The sequence below is a fragment of the Triticum aestivum genome, chromosome 4A, assembly GCF_018294505.1.
Source record: "Triticum aestivum cultivar Chinese Spring chromosome 4A, IWGSC CS RefSeq v2.1, whole genome shotgun sequence".
NCBI lineage: Eukaryota > Viridiplantae > Streptophyta > Magnoliopsida > Poales > Poaceae > Triticum > Triticum aestivum.
In genome coordinates, this window is record NC_057803.1 from 284503549 (window position 1) to 284510591 (window position 7043).

A 7043-nucleotide genomic window follows, 5' to 3' on the forward strand; every position below is an offset into this window, starting at 1 on the left:
GTATAACAAGATAGCCAAGGAACAAGATTGACAGAATTTGGACATCACTCCAGTTGAAAATAGAAGGAATAAAACATGAAGTTAACAAGATGTGATGATACTTGGCGAGAGCAACAACACAATGCCTTCGGAACGAAAGAAGCTGAATTGTTGGAAAGAAAAGAACGGAGAAGAAACAACACCTTGCACCACAAGGATAAACTTGAAAGAGCAACCGTGCAAAGGAGAGTTGAACAAAGTTGTTGGACGATCAACAACAAAAAGATGAGATTCACGTGGGCTTATGTAAACATCTCAAAACTTGAGGTGAAATTCTGCCACTACCAAATGATTGATTAGTGAGAGGAACGAAGAGATCAAAAACTCCATTTCAAAAGATAAGGGAGAACGAATTTGCACTTCGAATGCAAGGAGAAGAATGCTTGAGCTCTTCCAAAAAGAATGTTGATGAACACTTCAAAATGGATTAAATCCTTAGCGAACCACCATGAAGAACTCTCGAAGAACTCTGGTAGTAAAAGGATTATAGAAAAGAATTGAAGGTTGAAAAGAACAAGGGTTGAAGACTTGCAATGATTAGATGGAGCTTCGTGATGAGATAACCGAAGAAAACTTGGAACTCCAGAAAAGAAAAGATGAATCACTTAGAACCAAGGAATTGATATCATGAACAAACTCCGGAAGAAGGAATTAAATCATCTTACTGAAACAAGAATAAGAATTAGAGAAAAATTCACTTGAGGTACTCATACTCGTTGCGTTGGCCAATTTAGTACTCGTAGTTAGAAATACCCGAAATACGATCACTAAACTTGTCTCGGGGTTCACATACGGTCTAATGTACGATTTCTTATACGTACGCGCTGATTTGGCAGTTGACTGGCTTGTCCACGTGTGCGTTGACCGCCAACTCATCAGCACCTGGTCGGAGTGAATCAATACAGGGAAATGCTAGTTTTTTTTGCAAAATCTTCGGGGAATAAAACAACAGCCCACCTAGTTGGACCATTCGCTCTCCTCCCCTAATCGTGGTCGCTACCGAGGTGTGACACATTTGCAAAAGGCACTTGGCAGATTTGCATATTGGTCCTTGTTTTTGCAGAAAAGAGTAAAGCGGGACAAAATTCATCTCTCACCTCCTCTGTATACTGCTTCTTTTTAACAGCTGGCATGAACTACTACCATAATACTTATTTTGCTTCATTTCACATAGCAAGATCCTGCCATGTCCACTATACATTGCACCCGTACCATTTCTGTGTGGAAGGAAATGTTACAACAATATTCCGAAGGCACTGTAGATGTTTTGTATATGCATTTTTAACCAAAAAAACATGACACTATTTTTAACTGGCTGGACAACATCAGAATATCAGTAATCCATTACATGATGTGGAAATTGCGTCGCAAATTTATTGGATATATGTATAACTTGACGCACACAAGTGGCATAAAAAATATGTTACATATATACAATGTTGCACTTTACAGGGAAGCATCAAGTGCAGAAAGTGATGGAAATCTGAAAAAGGTCTTAAAATAATTACTTCCTCTCACCACATACAAGTACTTCTAGTAAATGGTAGTAGTACTCATGGGCAGGGTCTTTTAGATGATGCATTACCAGCATCCATATCATACAAAATTATTAAACATATATGTAACACAAGATTTATGGAATTATGGAATACAAGACGCCTAATGAAATGCCCCCTCAGACCTGCAGTAATAAACTGTATGAGATCTAGTAACCTGAAATTTGGTAACCTAGATCTGTAGGTGGGGGAGAGAGATGATTGCGTTTGGGCCTTGGGGAACATTCAGGAACCGCTCGACGAGTCAAACCGGCCATGATCTGAAGCAGCAGCTCGTTCCACACATCGATCGGTCCCAGCAAGCACTAGTGCAGGCAGTCGATGTCGAAGCCGTTCTGCTCGCCGGTGCCGTGTCCGTACCTGTCGGGGTGCCCATCGAGATATCGCAGCATGATCCGGGCCACGTCCACCAGCCTGAGCCACACGCCATTCTTCCTCGCCTCCCCCTCCGCCGCTCTGAGCTCCTCCCGCTGGGCTCTTTAGAAACCGCCCTTTTGCTCCGCCATCTACGCCGTCTCGTCCCGGTCGAGCAGCTGCGTGTCCGCGTAGTGCATCGGCGCCACTGTCCGCAGGAACGCGAGCGCCCGGAGCACGGTGTGGAACGCTGTCGGTGTCAAAACCGGCGGATCTCGGGTAGGGGGTCCCGAACTGTGTGTCTAGGCTGGATGGTAACAGGAGGCAAGGGACACGAAGTTTTACCCAGGTTCGGGCCCTCTTGATGGAGGTAAAACCCTACGTCCTGCTTGATTAATATTGATGATATGGGTAGTACAAGAGTAGATCTACCACGAGATCGGAGAGGCTAAACCCTAGAAGCTAGCCTGTGGTATGATTGTTGTTCTGTATGTTGTCCTACAGACTAAAACCCTCCGGTTTATATAGACACCGGAGAGGGTTAGGGTTACACAAAGTCGGTTACAATGGTAGGAGATCCACATATCCGTATCGCCAAGCTTGCCTTCCACGCCAAGGAAAGTCCCTCCCGGACACGGGACGAAGTCTTCAATCTTGTATCTTCATAGTCCAGGAGTCCGGCTGAAGGTATAGTCCGGCCATCCAGACACCCCCTAATCCAGGACTCCCTTAGTAGCCCCTGAACCAGGCTTCAATGACGACGAGTCCGGCGCGCAGATTGTCTTCGGCATTGCAAGGCGGGTTCCTCCTCCAAATACTTCATAGAAGATTTTGAACACAAAGATAGTGTCCAGCTCTGCAAAATAAATTTCCACATATTGCCATAGAGAGTATAATGTTCACACCAATCTAATCTGCTGACGTATTCCATAGCATGACAACACCACGGCCAAGCCTTTATTCGAATCGTTTTATTATCCCACCTCAGCGTGTCATGCGAGGTGGTTTCCTTGGCACGTCTTGTTAAAGCAGAGATCGTGTCCCCTTATTCCGGGATTCTCATCGATACAGGCGTGGGTAACCCAACCGCATCTAGGACTCCTAGACTATAGGCAATTCCAAACGGCCATGGAGAGGACGCTTGATATTCACCCTCTTTATAAAGGGACAAGGCTTTTATTTTTTCCCTCCCGTGCTCAATCGAATCCTTCCCCCACCTCAAGCTCAAACACCCAAAGTTCAGGTCAGGTGCTCCGAACCTTCAATCATGTCCGGATCTAGCCTTCAAGGCCGATGGATGCCTTCCTCCGTCACGGAAGAAGACATCAAAAAGTTGAGGGAGGCCAGATATCTGACCGCCGAGGTTTCGCATCGGCTGCCTGCCCGTGGGCAGGCCGTCCCGTCCCCCGAACCCAACGAGAACATCGTGTTCGTCTCCCACTTCCTCCGAGGTCTAGGCCTTGCTCTGGATCCTTTCGTCAGGGGTTTGATGTTTTATTACGGGCTAGATTTCCATGATCTAGCTCCGGACTCCTTTCTTCATATCACGACATTTATTGTCGTGTGTGAGGCCTTCCTATGGGTTACCCCTCACTTTGGCCTGTGGCTCAAGACCTTTGAAGTAAAGCCGAGGATGATCGAGGGGCAACATGCAGCGTGCGGAGGTGCCTCAATATGCAAGATGACGGGAGCTCCATGGCCCAAAGGTTCCATTCTAGAGGTGTCTGAATTATGGCAACATGAGTGGTTCTACATCACGGCTCCTAGAAGTGCCAAGTGGGCAGCCGCCCCTATTTTCCGCTCGGGCCCTCCACCACAACTGATGTCATGGATCAACAGAGGTCTGAGCTGGGGTCCAGCCAAGGACGTGCCTATACTGCAAAGCCGCATTCGAGATCTCTTCAATGGAGATTTTAGTTTGGTTGCGGTAATACAAGTTATGCTGGTTCGTCAAGTCCAGCCTTGCAAACGCCGGCCCCTTCGCTTGTGGGAGTTCAATCCCGAGGGACCGCGTGTCATTCAAAATTTCCTCGGCCTGACGCACGAGGAGATGTACAAGTCATTCTTCGGACCTCAGGTAGAGTGTCCGGAAATCACCGAGGACGTGGGCCTGAGCAGTAACCGCGCCGCCGAACAGGTAAGGAATCTTTCGGCCGAACATACTATCTCTCATTTGTTACGAAGTTATTTATGAGAGTTCGCTTTTTGACCAAGACTGGCTAACAAAGGCGAAGTTGATTCAGTGTTCAGCCCCCCTCCCTGAGGGTTTGGACAATCTGGTATTGGAAAAGATGCTCCACGTCACACCTTGCCCGGAGCCCTTGAAGGAAGATACTAGGAAGGATTATACGGCCGGACGCAGGCCCACAACGCTGCCCATTCTAACCGAGGGAGCGAGCGTCTCCATGAAGGAAGACGATCGGAGGAGGAAAAGGACTGCGCCCGGGGATTCGGAAGCCGAAGCTTCCAAATGGGAGAAGAAGTCTCCCACAGAGGGTCCTACCTTGGGGGGTGCTTTTGCCGCACAAAGTCCGCGGGGGGATCAATTCTCCAGCGGGTCGTAAGTGACCCAAAATACTTTAATAGTACAGGTATGCCATCTTTTTCTTCTGAGAAAATAACCACCGCATATATCTTTGCAGTTTGGGCCTTAGCCCCTCTGAAATGAGCTCGTCTTCGGGGGATCTTCTTCCAGAGATGATGGAGAGCGAAATGCCTCCTCCGGACTCCTCCGCTCCGGAAGCGAGCGACCCCAAAGTGTCGTCGCGGAGGGCCTTTCCGAGTCCGGTGAGGCCAGAAGATAATGCCCTTGACCCCCGAGGCTCCCAGTGTCCGGCTCCCGAAGAGAGCAGACAAAAGAGTCCGGCACCGTCTGGTGTGCGATCGGATGTTCTGAGGGAGTTGGTGGGGCGAGCGGCCATCTCAGATGAACACCATATGCTGATGAATACGGTGATGGAGAGAATCTTGTCCGTCGAAAGCGGATTGCATGAAGCTTTTATGAGTCTACTGACAAGCTTTGAGGTACTTAAAATAATGTATGATAGTCCTGCACATGCTAGGTGTGCCCTGTGTAGATAGTAGCCCCTGAGACTCTGGTTGTCGTCGGAAACGACGACGAACAAAGGATCATATTCCCAGGTAATAACCATACTGCCTCTATGTGCAGGTGATGGAAGCTCCGGTGGCTAGCCGGACTAGCGAGTTTGCCCATTTAAAACGGCAGTTGGATGCGGTAGACACCGACATCGAGCTTGTTAACAAAAGGCTTGACGAGGCACAGGGTAAGTGTCATTATCTGGTAAATGCCACATAGTAAGAGCAGCATGATGCCAGTATATTTAATATGTTGTGACTGCAGATGGAGCTGCCACTGTTGAAGCCTTGCGGGCAGAACTTGCCCGAGCCAAGGAACAAGCGAGGTTTGGTAATGCGGCTACTTTGAAGGCGGCCGAAGAGTTGAAAGCCGAGAAGGCCGCGCATGGCAAGAGCCGGCCAAGATGGCCATAGAATTAAAAGCCGCCACCGACCATTGCCGGGTTCTTGAAAAGGAAAACCTAGCGAAGGCATCGGACCTTGAGAAGGCTGCCGCGACGAGAAAAGACATCCGCTCTAATATGAGGGCGAAGAAGGAGGAGCTGCGGGAAGCCGGGGATATTGTAGCTGGGAAATCCTTTATGTTGCAGAGGAAGTTCGGAGATCCACGGTATGCCCCTCTGGATTGGCTATGGAGTTCGGAGGATGTGTATATGGATTTGGCGGTGAGCGCTGCCGATGCGGCCAAGTACTTCCAGGGTCAGACGGACCGTGAAGTGGACCAGCTGTTTTGGACACAATTCCATTCTCCCGAGCGTCCGCTTTCATTGACTGACCAATTAGCCGAATGGGCCGAACTAGATAGGTTGTCCGGACTCGCCATGAGGTCTATTGTGGATCAGCTATGGCCGGAAAGGCCGAAACCGAACAGCTATTTCAGCTTGGTGCAGCAGTTCCTTGACATGGTGCCGCGCATTAATGCGATGAAGAGGCCGGCGTGCATAGAGGGCTCATGGATGGCTTTGCCCGTGTTAAAGCATACTGGGCAGAGATGGATGCTACCACTGTTGCAGCGCGGGATTTGGCCATAGGCCGAATGGCTGCTGAGCACTACTTTGAAGAAGTTCTTGAGGGTGCTCGTTTGATAGAGACCCAATGCTCAAAAAATATTATGTTTGAGTGATATGTAATCTCATTGTAAGCGAAATGCTTTTATAAAATTTTTATAAGGCTATTTTTATACTTTTGCCTGAAAGTAATATGATGCCTCCTGGGTAGCCGTTTATGTATACATGTGTATAACCTGAAAGATTGCAGCCGTCGGCTTCAACCCCCACGCATGGAATGCGGAGGTGCTCGCAAAAAACACGCGTTCACACTTAACCCAACGTCTTGGTCGTATTAAGGAGGTGATAGCGGAGCGAGCGAGGCAACCGGACTATAATGCTTTAGCACTTTCACTTAGCCATAGGAGTTTGACAGTGGGGCTACTAGATAGCCCCTGGTGGCTCTGCACTCTCCCGATCCTGGGGTGCATACATGCCTGGCCGAAAAACGGCCCTTCGTTAAGGTGGAGGAATTCTAACATTCCAACAGGTCATCGAGTGGTTGACCAGTCTCACGCTATATCATGACAGTCAGTTTTCGGCTTTCTCTACTGAGGTGATCGTCCGGATGAACCAGGGCACAATCGCAGTAGTTCTCCTGGTGCTACCTTAGCCAGTAAAGCGGAACGTAAGGCACCAAAACACAGGAGCCGGGCAAACCCAACATTTGACCAAAGACAATGATTCGGAGCTGATGCATATAGGGCCAAACTCGCGACGCCGAACACTCCCTAAGGTATTCGGTCTTTGTGGTATGAACCGGGCCTAAATAATGGCCTTTGTAAGAAGCCCCTTGTGTCCAGGTATGTGCATTGTTCTGGCGTGGCCACATGCCAAGACGTCAGCATCCTTCTCAATGGTGGATATGTATCAACAAGAGACAGTAAAAAAGGTTTACGCATGGTCTTAATCTAAAAAGAATCCTTGGAGCGGGTCCTTGCTGCACGTCTGC